Genomic DNA, 21136 nt, shown 5'->3' on the forward strand with positions numbered 1-21136 from the left:
CGAAAACTAAAAGCAAATTAATTTTTGACATATATTATAAGAATCAAATTGTCTATACTTGTCTTTCAAGTAAAAAAAACTACATTTCAACTTAACTTGTATATTTATTGTTCTATTTTATGCATGGAATGTTATATATTTCAATTGTAATAAGTAGTTGGGTATATATATTGAATGTGATGCATTTATATTTAATGGTGATTTGATTAAATTTTGTGGGGGGGCTTTTCCTTGAATTGATTAGGCATTACATCAACACAGAATTCGTGTACATACTTGCTTCAAATAAGTTTTGTTGTTATCTTGGGGTTTTGAATCGAATTGCTAGTAATCTGTTTTACTTTGAATTTGCTGCTTGTAAAGGATTCCGGTAACAGATGTATAGTGTCATGTTTGCGAAAATTGCACCAAGATTTTTTGTTGGGACTCAGTATTGTGCTTGAACAAGAGTGCTTCTCAATTTGGATAAACATATATATGATTTTCATGTTCTGGGTCATGCTTCTTGGAAGAAACTTTTGTGTCATTTCAACTTATGGGAGCCAAAAGTGATAGCCAGTCCAGCTCTGTGAAGATGGTTCGTTCTTGGGAATGGCTCGTCAGTTAAAATCTGCGCAGAATTGAGATCTGAAACTGCGACAAACTCATTGAATCCCACACAAACTGGAACTTGACAAGACTCACAATATTCGAAGTGTTATAAAGATCGACCACTACTCAGATACAAATTCAAGATAACTTGAATAACACGCAACCACTCAACACACACAAATTAACAGGAAATTAAAAGAGAAATAAAAGGAACAAAGAACACCGGATTTTATCGAGGTTCGGCGTTAACGAGCCTACATCCCTGCGAACTCCTTTAGATCAAGGGCGTTCAATTTGCACTAATCTTCAAGCAACAAACAATCAATCCGATTACAACTCTTCACCGAGAGCAATAACGAAAAACTCACAATCTCTCAAGAACTTGGCTTTTCCAGAGAATCTCACTCAATGCCTTTTTCTTACAGTGAATTTTTCGATCTATCCTTCACTCTCTAGCTATCTCTATTTATTACATCAGCACAAGTACATAATACCGGGTAGATACATAAAAACAGAAATAACCGTCTAGACCTCCTAGCATGAACCTCAGCCGTTGATGATCTCTTTATCTTGACCACTAAGATGACCACGTCAGCAAGTGACTTGAGCATGATCTTCAGCTTGGAGATTCACCTGGACGCTGTAGATGCCGCTGATCTTGGTGACGTGTACTGCAAGGCAACAGTTGGAGCTGAACCTTCAACAATCTCCACCTTCAGCTTCATACACCTGCCTTGCTCAAAGACTTAGTGCAAACCTTTCCCTTTCATTTCTGAAATCATTGTTCGAAGACAACCCCTGGATCACATGGCCAGAACTCTCAGCAGTTTAAGACAATGCTTAAACTTGCCTAGAGTTACCACCTTCGTGCCAACATCAGCTGGGTTGTCATCTGTGCTTACCTTGTTCATGAAAATCTCTTCATCTGATACCCTTTTGATAAGCGCGTTATAAACGTGTTTGTTTGTACTCTCGAAAGTGAAAAGAAGTTAGTTCGAGAGCATTTTCATGTGCTTGAATTCGATTAGCTACCATGTTCATGATATTAGGATTGCTTAATGCTCGGAAGAGATTAGGTTAGTCGTGCATAAGGATTAATTTATCGGGATACATTCCTAGGCTAGACATAGCTAGGCTGTTTCGGAGTCGTGTGAACGTTCTTGTTTTTAATGCTAACTGTTGTTTTTAGGGGTTGAGATCGAGAGAAGATATCTCGGCATAGGTTTAGATTCTTAGATGTTCGAGAGAAATCTTAGATTACCATTATCGTGAGCGTGATTAGCGAACATAAAAGTGTGTGCTTAGTGCTTAATTCCCGAATCCAAACCATAGGAATAACTTGTGAAGCCATAGTTCTTGCTTTCTCATTATCGTAATCTTTCGTATTTTAATTGTTTTTAATTTTCGTTCGTTTTGATAACCATCATAATCATCAAATCATTGGGTTCAATTCGTGCTAGTAATCTTGTCAATTTAATTAAACATTTTCCTCGTGGGATCGACTCGTACTTGCGAACTTTACTACTTGAGCGACTACGTGCACTTGCGTACGGAAAAATCGCAACACATTTTCCCGATGAAGTGATATTTGATATCCACATGCTTTGTCCTGTCATGAAACACAGGATTTTTGCACAGATGCAAGGCACTCTGACTGTCTGAATAGATATTCACAGAGCCCTTATACAGCTTCAATTCCCTGAGCATTCCCTTTAGCTAGATTCCTTCTTTCACTACCTCAGTAGCAGCTATATATTCAGCCTCAGCAGTAGATAATGTCACCACAGGTTGTAACTGAGACTTCCAGCTTATACAATTTCCACATAGCAAGAAGAAATAGGCAGTTGTGGACTTTCTTGTGTTTCTGTCACCAGCATAGTCCGAATCCACGTAGCCTTCAACCTCCAATTGTGTACCTGTCTTCAAATACCTCAGGCCAACATTGCTTGTAGCTGCAATATATCTCAACAGCCACTTCATGGCCAGCCAATATTCTTTGTCTGGATTTGACATGAACCTGCTTAGGGTACTGATCGCATGAGCAAGGTCAGGTCTTGTGCAGATCATAGAATACATCACTGATCCCACTGCACTTGAATAGGGCACTTTGCTCATGTATTCCTTGTCTAACAAGGTACTGGGACACTGAGCACTAGACAGCTGGAAATGTGAACCAAGAGGTTGTCTGACAAGATTTGAGCCTCTCATAGAGAACCTGTCAATGAGTTTTTCCAAGTAGCCTTGCTGGGACATTACTAGGCTCTCATTAGCCCTATCTCGGATGATGCTTATCCCAAGAATCTTCTTAGCTTCACCGAGATCCTTCATATCAAACTCTGTACTCAAGAGTTGTTTCACGGCTAAGATCTTACTCATGGACTTGCTGATGATCAGCATGTCATCCACATATAGCAGCAGAAACACACAATTGAGGACATCATGACCCTTGAAATACAAGCAAGGATCATAGGAGGTACGATTGAAATCTTGCTTCATCATGAAGGTATCAAAACGCTTGTACCACTATCTGGGTGACTGCTTGAGCCCATATAAGGATTTCTTCAGCAAACACACCTGATCCTTATCTTTATGAACTTCAAACCCATCTGGCTACTCCATGTAGATGACTTCTTCCAAGTCTCCATGTAAAAAGGCTGTCTTTACATCCATCTGATGAAGTTCCAGGTTGAACTAAGCTACAAATGATCCTGATGGTCTTGTACTTGACTACAGGAGAAAAATCTCTGTGTAGTCAATACCATCCACCTGAGTGAACCCTTTTGCAACCAGTCTAGCCTTGTATCTCACAGGTTCACTAGGGCTGGTTCCTTCCTTGATCTTATAGAGCCATCTGCAAGAAACTGGTTTCTGATGCTTTGGTCTGTCAACAGTGACCCAGGTGTAGTTCCTGTACAGAGACTCCATTTCCTTTTTCATGGCTTTGATCCAAAGCTTTGACTCAGGACCACTCACAGCTTCTTTGTAGTACAATGGCTCCTTTAACTCAATTTCAAGGGCTGAGGTGAAGGCATAGGCAAGAAGCTCTGAGTAGACATGGTATCCATATCTCTGAGTAGGCTTAGGAACACGCTTGCTTCTATCTCTGACAAGCTGATAGGAGTGTGGTGAGGCATGATCATCTGCTTGACAATCCAGATCTTGACTTCTCTGATCATGATGTTCAGATTCTCTGTCCTGGTGATCTTGACTGGAAAAAGGAGTTGAGGTGCATGAGTTGTCCTGCTGCTCCACCTGATCCACATCACCTTCACTAGGCTCCACCTGGCTAGGGACATCAGTTCCTGTCTGGAGCTCAATGACAGTTTCCCTGGTTCTTGTGGTGTTGATCTCTGAAGCTGTTGAACTTGTCTCAATATTTTGTCTGAAACAAGGAAACTCAAGTTCATTAAATACCACATCCCTACTGATAATGGTCTTGAACCCGGAACCATCTCTCACCCACAACCTATATCCCTTGACCTCTTGAGGATAACCTAAGAAGATACACTTGAGGGATCTAGGTTCAAGCTTACCTATGCTTTGGTGTGCATAATCAGCACAGCCAAAAGTCTTAAGGTTACTAAGGTCAAGGGGTTTGTTGGACCAAACTTCTTCTGGGGTTTTGAACTCCAAGGCACTAGAGGGACACCTATTCACTAGATAGGCAGCAGTGACTATGGCTTCTCCCCAAAAAGCTTTAGAGAGACATGAGCTAAACAACATGCACCTAGCTTTGTCTAGAAGGGTTCTATTCATCCTTTCAGCTACCCCATTCTGTTGAGGAGTCAACCTAACAGTCCTATGTCTTTGGATTCCTAGTTTGACACAGAAACTATTGAACTCCTCACTACAAAACTCAAGACCATTATCAGTTCTAAGGGTTTTGACTTTCATGTCTAGCTGGTTTTCTAAGAGTGTATGTCGCTCCCTAAACTTAGCAAAAGGCTTGACTCTTATGTTTCAACAGATAAATCCAAACTTTTCTTGAAAAATCATCAATGATAGAAAGAAAGTAGAAGTTACCTCCATGTGTTGATACCTTTGCTGGACCCCATAGTTCTAAGTGGATGTAATCAAGAGGACTTTGTCATGGACCAAGACAATCATTGGATTTATTGTCACTCTACTCTCTATATACACATTTTTCAATAGTATTCAAGCATATTCATCTTCTAGAGTTGTAGTGTAGTATGCAAAAAAAAAAAGGAAAATACACCAGTGGTTCGCAGAGGACTACGAAAAAAAAAAGTAGAAACATAAGCATAGCTCTGGTTTCGTTATTAGAATTCTCAGAGAGGTCAAATGCATCAATGCCATAGAGTTCCCAAACCCGGGATTTTCATAATAGGAACCCAAATTTGGTAACAAAAATGAAATATAAAAACAGAAAAGGAAATGATTATATACCCACCCTTGTAAATGAGGAATGCGTAATATGCGAGATGTCGTAGCTTAGTCACACTTTCGCTTGAGCTCTCAACATCCTCAAGTTTAAAACTATTTCCAGAAACAAACTTAGCTTAATCAACCATAAGATCATGCATAACAAACCAATGTTTGTATTTGTTGCCCATTCGTTGAAAAAATGATCGCGACACTAAGTGGTTAAAATACACATAATGACCAATTATCCAATCGAAAACTAAAAGCAAATTAATTTTTGACATATATTATAAGAATCAAATTGTCTATACTTGTCTTTCAAGTAAAAAAAACTACATACGTTACATATCGTATGTATTCAAATGCTTGAATGTCAAAGGAAGCTCTGAAAGCAACAAATAACCTTACTAATAATTACTAGGAAACATGTGGCTGACTATAAATACTTCCATTCGAACTGTCAATCTGGAATCCATTTCATCAAGGAAAATGATAAAAAAAAAAAAAAAAAATTTAAAAAAGTCTTACGGTGGGCTCATTCGTAATGAAATCAAGCCACCGCACCGGAGACTTCTTCCGGCAAGACGCCTTGGCTCGGGGAATTATTGTTTGGGAAGAATTAGGAGCCTCAGGCCTCGAGCAGCGCGAGCGAGACGAAGATCTTGGAGAGTTTCGATGCGCTGCTTTGTTTTTTTGGCCGCAAAATTGAACCAAAAAAAAAAAAAATATATTATATCAGCATATATTTACAAGTTTACTTAACTTGTATATTTATTGTTCTATTTTATGCATGGAATGTGATATATTTCAATTGTAATAAGTAGTTGGGTATACATTGAATGTGATATATTTATATTTAATGGTGTTGAATCGAATTGCTAGTAATCTGTTTTACTTTGAATTCGCTGCTTGTAAAGGATTCCGGTAACAGATGTATAGTGTCATGTTTGCGAAAATTGCACCAAGACTTTTTGTTGGGACTCAGTATTGTGCTTGAACAAGAGTGCTTCTCAATTTGGATAAACATATGATTTTCATGTTCTGGGTCATGCTTCTTGGAAGAAACTTTTGTGTCATTTCAACTTATGGGAGCCAAAAGTGATAGCCAGTCCAGCTCTGTGAAGATGGTTCGTTCTTGGGAATGGTTCGTCAGTTAAAATCTGCGCAGAATTGAGATCGGAAACTGCGACAAACTCATTGAATCCCACACAAACTGGAACTTGACAAGACTCACAATATTCAAAGTGTTATAAAGATCGACCACTACTCAGATACAAATTCAAGATAACTTGAATAACATGCAACCACTCAACACCCACAAATTAACAGGAAATTAAAAGAGAAATAAAAGGAACGAAGAACACCGGATTTTATCGAGGTTCGGCGTTAACGAGCCTACATCCCTGCGAACTCCTTCAAATCAAGGGCGTTCGATTTGCACTAATCTTCAAGCAACAAACAATCAATCCGATTACAACTCTTCACCGAGAGCAACAACGAAAAACTCACAATCTCTCAAGAACTTGGCTTTTCCAGAGAATCTCACTCAATGCCTTTTTCTTACAGTGAATTTTTCGATCTATCCTTCACTCTCTAGCTATCTCTATTTATTACATCAGCACAAGTGTTAGATAATTCTTCGAAATTGAAGACGTCGAGGCTTGAATCACGCATAGGAACGCTTTCCTTATAGTATTTCGAGTACCATAAAGTGTCTTAAGGTTTCTGTACAAGAATACCGCAGGATACGACAAGCCTAGTTCGGACTGCACCAAGACAGAGTGAAAATCCGAAAATAAGCAAGAACCGTGTTTCTGGATAAGTGTTTCGGGAAGAGAGAAAATTGGTTCGAGAACCTGTATTGATTACTGAATCCAAAGTCGGATTATATAAGTAATCGTACCCGTTCGCGAAGAGGTTCGAAGAACAGACGCGCTATTTCGGTCGAACTACGGTTATAGTCGCAAACGACACGACCGTTGGCCAAACGATCATTCGTTTCGAAGCGACGTGACCGTTGGTTTGAACGGTAACCAAAAATAACTACTAAATGAGGAGGCGCGACCGTTGGCGAGAATCGCCGCGAGAAGCCCGCGGATCGTGCCGTTTTGCCTGGAGGTCGAGCTCACCTGGAGTTCGAGCTTGCCTGGAGGTCGAGCTCGCCTGGGGTTCGAGCTCGCCTGGAGGTCGAGCCTGCCTGGAGGTCGAGCTTGCCAAGTCGAGCTGGAATGACTTCGTCACTTCGTCCAGTCGACCTCGCCCCAGTTGATCTGAAATGACTCCGTCACTTCGTCCAGTCGACCTCGCCCAGTCGGTCTGAAATGACTTTGTCATTTCGTCCAGTCGACCTCGCCCAGTCGGTCTGGAATGACTTCGTCATTTCGTCCAGTCACCTCGTCACTTCCTCATTCACCTTAGCATTTGTTCCATGTGGGACTCTTTCCCACACACAAACTCACTTTCTCAATCAACAACACACTATTTTGTCTTTTAGTGAACAAATTAAATTGAGCTAATTAAAGCACCTATTTAATGTTACTCAATTTCCAACAATCCCCCACTTGTTCAGAAAAGTCAAGATAGAATCCAGAAAAGAAACAAAGAGTGTTAGTACAGATAAGTATCTTTCGATTTGAACTTATCCTTAGTATAAGCAACACAAGACTTTATCAGAAATTAGGTAGCCAGGCTTTGAACCTATTTTCCTTGTGATAAAATCGGTGTTACTCAACACACACCCTTTAGTGTTCTTTGCATATATCACACGCTTAGCACCGTTAATGGCCATGTGCTCATCCTGTCTCGTGAATTTTTCATGAGAGAAACTCCAGCTCTCACTTTGGGACGGCACCATCCTGAAATTCACATAGGTGAAGTTCTTACAGTATATCTGTTACGTATAGATACTTGTCCTCAAGACTGAACTTCATTAAGAGTTAAGAAACTCAACCTCCCGATTGTAACAGTAAACATTATTATATAATGTTATGAATATCCAATTCAATGACTTGTTCGTACCCATTGAACCTATTGTTAGTCATTTCCTAACCTTAGGTTGGGTTGCCATCATTGTCAGATCGCTACTCAAAGAGTTTAAGACCCATACCTCTCGAGGTCGATCTCACCAAATCTCTTGCAAGAGGTTTAGTGAACGGATCAGCAATATTAAAGCTTGATCTTACATATGTGAGCGAAATGATTCCATCTTTGATCAATTTCCTCACATAGTCATGTCTCAGACTAATATGTACATTATGATCTCGCTAAAGTTGATTGACTATCACAATGTATCGACATGGTTGATATATTGTCTTTAGCCAATGGAACTTCTAAAAGAAGATCCCTCAACCATTCAGCCTCTTGACCTGCGGAAGCAAGAGCCACGAACTCTGATTCCATGGTCGAATGAGTGATACAAGTTTGTTTCTTTGATTTCCAAGAAAACCGCCCCACTGGCAAGTGTAAACACCCATCCTGTCGTAGATTTGTTATCTCCGACACTCGATATCCAACTTGCGTCAGTATATCCTTCTAGTACGGCAGGAAAATGACCGTATTGAAGTCCAAGATTTTTGGTTTTCAAAAGAAATCCAAAAATTCTCCCAATGGCCTTCCAATGCTCGGCACTTGGATTGCTAGTAAATCTACTCATTTTACTAACGGCGAATGCTATGTCTGGTCGAGTACATTGCATCAAGTACATAAGACAACCAACCGCACTAGCATATTCCAATTGAGCCACAGCCCTTCCATCATTCTTTTCAAATTTTACACTTGGATCAAATGGGGTGTTCACTTCTTTGAAATTTAAATGTTTGAACTTATCAAGCACTTTTTCAACATAGTGTGATTGACTAAGTTCATAATCCCCACTGGTTCTACGAACCTTGATACCCAAAATAGTATCAACTTGTCCAAGATCTTTCATTTTGAAAGTGGAAGATAGAAACCTCTTCGTTTCTAATATTCCTTTCATCTCATTGCTAATGATCAACATATCATCAACATAGAGACATAGGAAGATCACAAGGTTACCACGCACCTTTGTGTACAAACACTTGTCACACACGTTAGGAACAAATCCATTCGAAAGTATGACTGAGTCAAACTTTTGATGCCATTGTTTGGGTGCTTGTTTTAATCCATATAATGATTTAACAAGTTTACAAACCTTTTGTTCATTACCCAGAAGCACATAACCTTCCGGCTGCTCCATGTAAATCTCCTCATCGAGATCTCCATTTAAAAATGCCATCTTGACATCCATTTGATGAACATTGAGGTTATACAAAGAAGCTAAGGCAAACAACACTCTAATTGTTGTTGTCCTTGCTACCGGTGCATATGTGTCAAAGTAATCAATTCCTTCTCGTTGTCAAAATCCTTTGGCTACTAATCTAGCCTTGTAAGTGTTAAGAGTACCATCACTATGATACTTCTTTCGGAACACCCACTTACACCCAATAGGTCTCGACCCTTTGGGTAGATCGACAATCTCCCAAGTGTGGTTTGACATAATAGAATCCATTTCATCTTGGATAGCATCCTTCCAAAAGGCGGAGTCTCGAGAAGCCACAGCTTCATTATAAGTCTTAGGATCATCTTCAATAAGAAGAATAATAGGAATCTTTCGAGCAAAACTCTCTCTATTTCCTTCTACTAGGTAAAAAGAAATGAGGCGAGAATCTATTTCGTTAGGTCCTAAATCCTTAGTCTTACGGACTCTTTTGCTTATCCGAAGTTCGGGTTGTTCTACAACTACCCTAGAAGAACTTTCCTCTCGAGGTTCTTCATTAGTGGAATTTTGAGATTCTTTTTCTTTCGAGTTAAGATTCTCAAAGAATTCCACATATCGGGATTCTACTATGACATTAGACTCTAAGTTTAGAAGTCTATATGCCTTCCTATTCGAAGCATAGCCAACAAAAGCACTTCGTATCCCTCGAGGACCCAACTTGGTCCTTTTAGGATCCATGTTTTTGTAGTAGGCTAGACACCCCAACACTTTGAAATACCCAATATTAGGCTTTCGCCCTTTCCATACCTCGTACGGAGATATTTGAGTTTTCTTTAAAGGAATACGGTTTAAAATATGACATGCGGAAAGTAAAGCTTCACCCCACAAACTAAAATGTAATTCAGAATGCATTAACATGGCATTTATCATTTCTTGAAGTGTCCTATTTTTACGTTCGGCTAAACCGTTTTGTTGTGGTGTTCTAGGTGCAGAACATTCGTGAACAATATCATTTTCTTCACAAAACGCATTAAAATCACTAGGAAAATATTCACCACCCCTATCACTTCTAAGGACTTTAATATTAACTCCTAATTGATTTTCTACTTCAGCCTTATACACCTTAAAAGCATTAAAAGCATCATCTTTATGTTTCAATAAAAACACATATGTAAAACTAGAGCAATCATCAATAAAGGTAATAAAGTACCTATTTCCCCCACGGGTTAACATGCCATTAAATTCACATAAATTAGAGTGTATAAGATCTAACAACTTAGAATTTCTCTCTACACTATAGAACGGTTTCTTTATCATTTTAGATTTCACACATATTTCACATTTATCTAATTTATCAGATTTGCACGAAATTAAACCACATTTAATTAACCTTTTCATAGTGCTAAAACCAATATGTGCTAATCTACTATGCCATAAAGAAACGGAATCAAACATATAAGCAGAAGGAAAAATTTCATTAATAACATTGTCAATAATAAATAGTTTGACCATCCCTTCACTGGAATAGCCTTTGCCAACAAATACACCATTACGGGTCAAGATAAGCTTGCCCGACTCATACACAGATTTGATCCCCGGTTTGCCTAGGAGATCACCACTAACTAGGTTCCTACACATATCCGGAACATGGAGAACATTGGTCAAAGTGACCGTCTTCCCGGAGGTGAAGTTGAGATCCACGTTTCCTATGCCGACAACTTGAGAGCGATGCTCGTTTCCCATCTGAACTTCTTGTCCATCATTGACTTCAGAATAGGTTTTGAAGGCAGCCCTATCATAGGTGACGTGAACGGTAGCACAAGTGTCGTACCACCACCATTGAACCTTGCCGTTGACCGCCATGAGTTCGCTCAACGTAGCGACTACGTTAGTATCGGTCATAGTGGCATCGACTTCTTTCTCTTCCGTCTTGCGGTGTCGACAATCTCGAGCATAGTGACCGGGTTTGCCACACACATAGCAGCCCCCTTTGGACCCCTTGGACCCCTTGGACCCGGGCTTGTTACCGGACGTGGATTTGCCGGAGTGCTTGAATTTCTTCGAGTCCTTTTTGGAACCCGAAAAACCTTCCTTGTCATTCATCTTCCTTTTGCCTTTAGCACTCACCGCATTGGCCTTGGAAGTACCGGCATCCGTCGTCTTCTCTCTCATCCTCGATTCCTCCTCAATTCGAAGATGTTTCTGGATTTGCTCCAAAGAGAAGTCCTCGGTGTTGTGAAGAAGATTCTTCCGATAGCCTTTCCACGAATTGGGCAACTTCGCAATAATCTTCACAGTCCTCAATTTGTTGACGATAACTTGCAATTCATGAACTTGAGCAAGTATAGGCTTGTCATCAAACATCTTGAAATCAAAGTAACTCGAGACAATGAACTTTTTGGTACCTTCTTCTTCCGCCTTGAACTTGTACTCGAGAGCCTTCCATATCTCGACCGCCGATGGATTGTCAGTGTAGAGATCGTAGAGTCGGTCCGACAATGTGTTCAGAATGTGTCCCCGGCATAGCAACTCGTCCTCTTGACGCTTCTACCGGTCCGCCTTGAGTTCTTCATCGTCATTGTCCGTCGGCTCCGGGATGGGCACCAACGTCGGGTCGAGCACGTAGAAGATCTTCATGACGGTGAGGAAGAAACGCATCTTGTCCTGCCAGCGGGTGAAATTGGTGCCGTCGAAGCGGTCCAACTTGACGAAGTCCTGGCTCATCACTTTCAGACTCGAAACAGACGCCTCGGTAGCCATAGCACAAGATACTATAAGATTGTTAGATAATTCTTCGAAATTGAAGACGTCGATGCTTGAATCACGCATAGGAACGCTTTCCTTATAGTATTTCGAGTACCCCAAAGTGTCTTAAGGTTTCTGTACAAGAATACCGCAGGATACGACAAGCCTAGTTCGGACTGCACCAAGACAGAGTGAAAATCCGAAAATAAGCAAGGACCGTGTTTCTGGATAAGTGTTTCGGGAAGAGAGAAAATTGGTTCGAGAACTTGTATTGATTACTGAATCCGAAGTCGGATTATATAAGCAATCGTACCTGTTCGCGAAGAGGTTCGACGAACAGACGCACTGTTTCGGTCGAACTACAGTTATAGTCGCAAACGACACGACCGTTGGCCAAACGATCGTTCGTTTCAAAGCGACGTGACCGTTGGTTCGAACGGTAACCAAAAATAACTACTAAATGAGGAGGCGCGACCGTTGGCGAGAATCGCCGCGAGAAGCCTGCGGATCGTGCCGTTTCGCCTGGAGGTAGAGCTCGTCTGGAGGTCGAGCTCACCTGGAGTTCGAGCTCGCCTGGAGGTCGAGCTCGCCTGGAGTTCGAGCTCGCCTTGAGGTCGAGCCTGCCTGGAGGTCGAGCTCGCCAAGTCGAGCTGGAATGACTTCGTCACTTCGTCCAGTCGACCTCGCCCCAGTCGATCTGAAATGACTCCGTCACTTCGTCCAGTCGACCTCGCCCAGTCGGTCTGAAATGACTTCGTCGTTTCGTCCAGTCGACCTCGCCCAGTCGGTCTGGAATGACTTCGTCATTTCGTCCAGTCGACCTCGTCACTTCCTCATTCACCTTAGTATTCGTTTCATGTGGGACTCTTTCCCACACACAAACTCACTTTCTCAATCAACAACACACTATTTTGTCTTTTAGTGAACAAATTAAATTGAGCTAATTAAAGCACCTATTTAATGTTACTCAATTTCCAACAACAAGTACATAATACCGGGTAGATACATAAAAACAGAAATAACCGTCTAGACCTCCTAGCATGAACCTCGGCCGTTGATGATCTCTTAATCTTGGCCACTCAGATGACCACGTCAGCAAGTGACTTGAGCATGATCTTCAGCCTGGAGATTCACCTGGACACTGTAGATGCCGCTGATCTTGGTGACGTGTACTGCAGTTGGAGCTGAACCTTCAACACGAAGTATTTGCAATAAATGGCTCTTCAGAGAGAGCTGTGGATTTGGGACTGCCCAACTTGAGCACAATTCCAGTAGAAAGGACTCCCAAACTCTCTTGAGTATTTAGATATCAATGGCTGTCCTTTGCTGGAAAACAATAATCGCAAGAAGCTAATCAGTGAACGCCGCAACAAAATACACGTTACGATATCATATGACAGGTAACTTGCAGTTTAACTCGATCGCTGTCCCCATTTTCATCTTATCATAATTCGAAAATCATAATATTTAGATTTCGTTTATTTCGGTACTGATCTTAAGGAAAGAATTTCAGGCACATGTGACAATGCTTTTCTCTACACTTAGATTTTAATAAATTGATCCGATGAGATACTACAACATTTATTTGATTCTCTCTTATTTTAATACTCACAATTATGATTACAAAAAAAAAAAATCCTTATATCATTTTGCTTCATATAATAGCGTTGTACATTGAAATCGTGTACAGACTATATCTGAACCTGTTCGTCGGGAGATCCGAAGGCGAGACAGTGAACGAGCACGGATATCACCGGCTCTCAGAGTCAGAACGGCCTCAATCAGAGAAAACTCCGATCTCGATTCTCGACAACAATCGCCTCAGCTCTCGAAAATTCGTCACTCTCTCGAAAACAACACATCATCACAAAGACACAAACCCTAAATCAAAAATCGAGCTCGTTGCGTATACGTACTGATACGAGACTAAGGATTTGAGATTTTCCACCGCAGAAGAGGTCTAAGCCTCGACGATCATCTCATCCTCCACCGGAGATTCTTCTTCTTCCGTCGTTGGTCCCACGCGGTAGAGCCGCTTCGCCCGGACCAGAGACTCTCTCCTCTCTTTCCCCACCGTCACCGCGTTTTGCCTCCGGCGACTCGCCGCGCGTTTCCGACTGATCACCGCCGTGCGAAATGAAACTGGTCAGTGAGCTCTGAGATTGAAATATATATGGAATTCCATAGAGTTCATAGTCATGCACTTATGCTAAATAGAAACGACATAGTATTAAAAACGACGAGGTCTTAAAAACGACATTGTTCGTTGCAAAAAATAAAAAAACGACATAGTCGATAGAAACGACATCGTTCCTTTTTTAGAAAAGAAAACGACATCTTTCGTTCCAGAAAATGGAAAACGACAGTTTCAGAAAACGACATCATTTGTTTCAGAAAATAAAAACGACATCATTTGTTTCAGAAAATAAAAACGACAGTCGTGAAAAACGACATCGTTCGTTTCATAAATAGAAAACGACAGTCTTAAAAAACGACTTCCCTATGTTTCAGAAGACAGAGTGTTAAAAACGACATCAGTGCTCTCAGAAAGTAGAAAACGACATCCTTCGTGACAGAAAATTGAAAACGACAGCCAAATAAAACGACATCGTGACAGAAAAAATGAAACGATAGTCAAATAAAACGACATCAGTGAACTGCGTATTTATGATATTCATATACCCCGTCCAGCTTTGGAATGCTTTACCATCGAAAAATGCACAGATTTATGAGAATGTATCAGTTTAAAAGACAAATATGAGCATTTCTTGATGCAAAATGAAGTTTAACATCGAAGAGATAAAGAAAAGAAAAGGCGGAGAAGCAGCTCAATGGAAAAGGCAAACGAAATTTGATGCAAAGGGCATTCCTTTCTCTTCATTTTTATTTTATTTATATAAGTTTACTCTATTGATTCCCATTCTTAGTAGATTTTGAATGTTGCAGAGGGAAAAAAAAATGCCTACATGCTTAATGTCTTTTTCTATTCTCTTTTTTTTTTTTTTTTTTTTTTTTTTTTTATGTTTATAATTTTACTTTCAAAATTTGTTCTGAATATTTCTTTCTTCTTTGCTACTGAACTGGGATTCGTAGTATGAATATCAGAAGTATGCGAGTATTATGACACTGATGATATTTGACCTCTTGTGAATTTCTAAGGCCTTCTATTAATCATGATCAACATCTTTTATGCTCTGTTTCCACTTTTTGTTTACTTCCGTAGAAGTCCTTTGTGAATTACTGGTGGTTTATTTATTTATTTATTTTTTTGTGCTTTGTTATCGTCACAATTCAAAGGAGTTTGAATCACTATAACTCTAATATATATCCTTGAGATGAATATATCAGTGGACAGCTTGTTAAATGGAATTGAGATAAAGCATAATTCAGTGTAAGAATCATTGGTAAAAAGATTAGTCTTTTCGAAAACAAGAGAGCCTTGTCTTGGGAATGATTAAATGTAAAGCCTTAATCTTATGCCAAATTGTTATAAATTGAAAAGTGATGATATCCTCTTTCGGCAATAGAGAGCAGTGAAAAACCAAAGCAGTGAATTTTGTGCTTCTGAAATAGTAAAGAGCTTGAAGGATTTGTAAGACTTAAAACTCCTTTTATAAAAGAGCTTGGAAGTTGTTAGCCTGTTTCTGATATTTCTCTAAATTAATAACACTCGAACTTCTTTCCAAATTCATCCATTAACTCTCTCACATTATTGAAGATAACACTCGAACTTCTTTCCAAATTCAGCTTTGATATTTGACTGAGAACATGGCTGAATTGGTTGACGGAGCTATTCTGGGTGCTTCCTTTCAGTTTCTGTTTCAAACAATCGATTCCGCCGAGATCGTCGACTTTTTCGAAGAAAACACTGCAGCTTGTTAATGCAGTGCTTTATGATGCTGAGACGAAGCAGTTGAGCAACCCGAACGTCAAGAAATGGGTTGAAGGGCTTATAGACGCTGTCGAAGATGCGGAGAATCTATTGGACGAGATCTCAACTCATGCTTTGGAAACAAAGATTCTTGGTGCTGATTCGAAATTTTTGACTGTTTTTACTGCATCTTTTTATTCCCGTGGTCGTCGTGATAAGAATTAAAGATGGAGGAGATCATCGGGAAGTTGGAGGATATATGGGGTGAGAAGGATATTCTTGGTCTTAGCAGTGGTCTTAGAAAACGACATAGTATTAAAAACGACATTGTTCGTTTCAAAAAATAAAAAAACGACATAGTTGACAGAAACGACAGCGTTCCTTTTTTAGAACGGAAAACGACATCTTTCGTTTCAGAAAATAGAAAACGACAGTTTCAGAAAATAAACACGACACTCGTAAAAAACGACATCGTTCGTTTCATAAATAGAAAACGACATCCTTTTGTTTCAGAAGAGAAGAGTATTAAAAACGACATCAGTCCTCTCAGAAAGTAGAAAACGACATCCTTCGTGACAGAAAATTTAAAACGACATCGTGAAAAATGAAACGATAGTCAAATAAAACGACATCAGTGAACTGCGTATTTATGATATTCATACGCCGTCCAGCTTTGGAATGCTTTATCATCGAAAAATGCACAGATTTATGAGAATGTCATATCAGTTTAAAAGACATGTATGAGCATTTCTGGATGCAAAATGAAGTTCAACATCGAAGAGATAAAGAAAAGAAAAGGCGGAGAAGCAGCTCAATGTAAAAGGCAAACGAAATTTGATGTAAAGGGCATTCCTTTCTCTTCATTTTTATTTTATTTATTTATTTAAGTTTACTCTATTGATTCCCATTCTTAGTAGATTTTGAATGTTGCAGAGGGAAAAAAATGCCTATATGCATATTGTCTTTTTTCTATTCTTTTTTTTTTTTTTTTTTTTTTTATGTTTATAATTGTACTTTCAATATTTGTTCTGCTCTACATATTCCTCAATATTTCTTTCTACTTTGCCACTGAACTGGGATTCGTAGTACGAAAATCAGAAGTAGGAGTCCTTTGTGAATTACTGGTGGTTTATTTTATTTTATATTTTTATTTTTGTGCTTTGTTATCGTCACAATTCAAAGGAATTTGAATCACTATAACTCTAATATATATCTTTGAGATGAATATGTCACTATAACGCTAATATTTTTTTTTTTATCTCATATCTCGATTCTCTTCTTCTCAATCTCCTCTTTGAGAGTCGAAAGCAGCTAGCGAGACTTCTTTTCCTCCTTGAGCAACATGTTGCAGCTGATCTCGGCTTCCTTAAAAAAAAAATAAAGAAGACGAGCATTTTTACAATTATTAAAAAAAAAAAACCTGAGCAGCGTTGTGACTCGCTGCCTGAGTGAGAAGGCCTCAAAACTGACCTTGCTTCAGAGATTTTATCCGGAAAATGGAAAGTGCCGCCGCTTTGTCGTACTCATCGCAAGCCATTTTCAATTGTTGAACTCTAAAGCTCTCTTCGTTCCCGTTTCTAGGCCTCCCACTTTCACGTACTCGTGCACCTTTCAATAAATTATTTTCTATCGATATATTACCGTCCATACATGATTATCTACCTTTTACATCACATCGCCGCTTCATCTCCTGGAAGAGAACACCATTACACAATGAGTACATAAACAAAATAAGGAAGATACATTATTGGTTAGTGGCCATATAATTTTTGTTTTTTTTTATTTGGACATAAAATAATTAAAGAATGTGTTATGAAAACTTGCACGTTTTGGAAGGAATTTAAGCTAAAAATTGAGTAAGTTTAGAAGCGGAAAAATTCGCTTCTAATATTTTTGTTTGGATATTTAGAAGTGGGAATCCACCTCTAATGTATAATTACGCCTCTAATATTTGTTTTGTACGTAGAGGTGGAATTATGCCTCTATATCACTAATTTCGCCTCTAAATTGAGGCGAAAATTCCGCCTCTAAATTACTTGCCGCCTCTAAATGTCATTTTTCTCCTAGTGGTCTATGTAATTTTGTGTTTAATGTCGGTATATTTGTGCTTATTTGTTAATGTCGGTAAATTACTTATTAATTGCAGCCTGAATAAATTTGTGAGACTATGAGCAGCCTTCGAATGTCACGGTGAAGCTCTCTAGGTCGGTCATATCGGCAGCGAAGATCTAAATATATATTTTTAATTTTTTATGGATTTTTGTTGTCAATAATAAGATAAGTTATTTTTTGTCGTGTTTTCTTAATTTTTTCCATTTATTTATTTTATTTTTGTTAATTCATTTTATGTATGGTATTTGTTTATTCAATGAAGGGTGTTTTTGTCTTTAATATTCGTTTATTTCGGTAAATGACTAAATTACAAAATTTATCGAATGTTGGCTATAAATCCTTAAAACCACGTTTCAGATTGGCTACATTGTTTTTCTATATATATATTTTGCAAGTGATCACAACAAACAAGTTAGTGTTTTTTTTTTTTTTTTTTTTTTTTTTTTTTTTGCTAGAAATCACAACGAGTTAGTTAATCATTGAGGCCATGTAACGGGGGAAAACATACTTTAAATATACAGTTGTAGTTAAAAATTTGAGCTTGCCTGTTCTGAATTCAAGCTTTCATGTTGTAATTAACTAGTTAGTTAAAAATTTAAACTAACTAGTTACAAAAAGTTAGTTATTTATTGTTACAGGGAAACAAAATATTTAAATTTATGGTACGTCATTAAAATTTGAGTTTTATAGTTCTAAGTAACGAATATATTATTTAATTAGGTCAACAGACATGCGTATAATAGCATAACAGGCATATTTTGGGTTGACCAACAAATATAATCTGCATTTTTATTATTAAATGGACTGCATAAAAAAAAATACTATCACTATAAATGCCATGCATGCTAATTGCAAAACTCTTCACCGAATACTCATTTACAAAAATAATAATAATAATAATAATAATAATAATAATAATAATAACAAGAATAATAATCATCGGTGATTGTGGTCGTTTTCCAAGTAGCGAAGGAGAGATGGTATCAAAGTTTGTTGTGTGGTGTGTCGTTGCCATGTTGTCAAAGTTTGTTTATTTGTTTTTAGTTTTTTAGTTTTGAGAAGTTATAGTTATATAAGAGAAAATAAAATCTTAAGTACGCAGTAAAAGTTTGAGCTATCTTGTTCCAAGTACCCATTATATTTCTTAGTTATAACAACAAACAGACAGACTTTTAATAGCATATACCTACACATTCCGAGCTGACCAACAAACATGATTAGCCAAAGATTATTCAAAACGTTGAAGTCACATTTTTATTATTAGTCCACCCCAAAAATGGACAAAAAAATTCTCACTATAAATCCCTTGCATACTCTTACAAGCTACCAAACCAAGCATATAATCCCTAATCCTTAGTTGTTGTCGTTTTCCACATAGCCAAGGCGAGATATGAGGATTTCAAAAATTTTTGTGTGGTGTATCGTTGCCATGTTGGCGTGCTCGTTATTGGTGGGGCCCGCAATGGGGAAGCGAATCGGAAACGGTGCAATAGGTTGGAATAGAAATAACTGTAAAGGCAAACAGTGCGTTCCGCCCCCAACTAATAACTATCAAAGAGGTTGTCTAAAGGTCCACAATTGTCGCTCCCCACCCGGTCAAAAACCCGAAGCCCAAAGTCCACCCGAAGAATAAGAGCTTTTCCGACAGTGTAGTAGTCATAATGGACGTGGACGAGATAATTCTTTTTAAATTGTTATTTCGTTTTCTATCAAATAATAACTTTGAAAATGATCATTTTGATCTATTTTATATTGTATTAACTATTTATGATATTTGTTTTTTCTCTATCTCGGTTTGATTGTCCGTAACGGATAATGTCTGTTTTAGTTAAAACGGAGAATGTGAGTGGTTTCCCCTAATAAAAAGCTTAATCTCTTAACATTAGCCTCAATTTTCTTTTAATATTATCATTAACATTATTTCATAATATTACAAAGTTTATTTTATTTCAATATCTATAATATTCATGATCACTTTAAATCGAAGCAATGAAAATGTGTACTTAGTCTAAAACAAATCTTATTTTATGTCAATCTGTACTTTATTTCAATTTGCACACATATTTAAAGGGTATTGTAACATCTATATAGCAAATGTTTAAACTGCATTTGAACTAATGCTGAGTTAATATATTTGGAAAATAACCACCATTTTTATTAATTGATACAAAATAACAATAATACCTTATAACATACTCTCTTTTTAAAAAATAGCCAAACTTTCATTTTATTAAGAAAATAATCCACTAATTAAGGCAAAGTAAATCAGTTAACTGGTTATGTTAATTTAATTTACTTCGAAAAATATTCCATCAGACCGAAGTAAATTAAATAAAAAATGACCCAAAATATCCGATCATATCATATCTTGCCGGATCTTGTCAAAGCGATAAATATGCCACATTACATTATATGTGATCTTTTGCGCAAATGTTTTAAAGCGCGTTTCAAACACACTTATAATGTGCTTTTAAGCTTGAATCATAATGAGTCCTTGGATGTTTTTGATAAATTTTTTTTTTTTTTTTTTTTGTAATTTTCTTTCATTTTATAGGTTTCTAATGAGCTACGAGTGCTTTGACGTTAATTAATTGAATAACTTTGGGGTGATTCGAAGACTGGACACAAGTTAGACTGAAACAAGAAAGCTAGCGCCTTCTTTAACATGCTTTTGAGATTCATAATTGAATATTTTGGATGATTCATTTTCCGCATTGATTAGAGTTTCTCTTGATATTGAGAGGTTATATAGTTCGTCAATTATTTAGGATTGTTATATACTCGAGAGAGGTTAGCAATTATTTTCGTGAACTTGATATTGGAAACATAATAAACGAGGCAATGGTAGATAAAATAAGGATAGTTATCATCATTGATCCATGGTGAAATCTTGACCCTGTAATTTTTCATTTTTTAAACTCGTTTTAATTACTTGTATTTTAATTCAAGGGTAATCTAGCAACGTAGCCAATTTCAAACATGGTTATAAGGATGTAGTCAATGCTTGGTAAATTTTGTAATCTAGCCATTTACAAGAATAAACGGTTAGAAAATATCAGACTTACCATTATGTAATATAGATCATAGAAACCAACTATTAGCCAACGTTTCAGACAGCCGAAACTTATCGTGTGTAAAATAAACGGAAATGAATTGAAATTAACCCAAGAAAACTTGATATCGCAACTAATTGGACT

The sequence above is a fragment of the Urtica dioica genome, chromosome 8 (genome assembly GCF_054948205.1).
Source record: "Urtica dioica subsp. dioica isolate 48M chromosome 8, U.dioica_male_clone48M_v1_H2, whole genome shotgun sequence".
In the NCBI taxonomy this organism is placed as follows: Eukaryota; Viridiplantae; Streptophyta; class Magnoliopsida; order Rosales; family Urticaceae; genus Urtica; species Urtica dioica.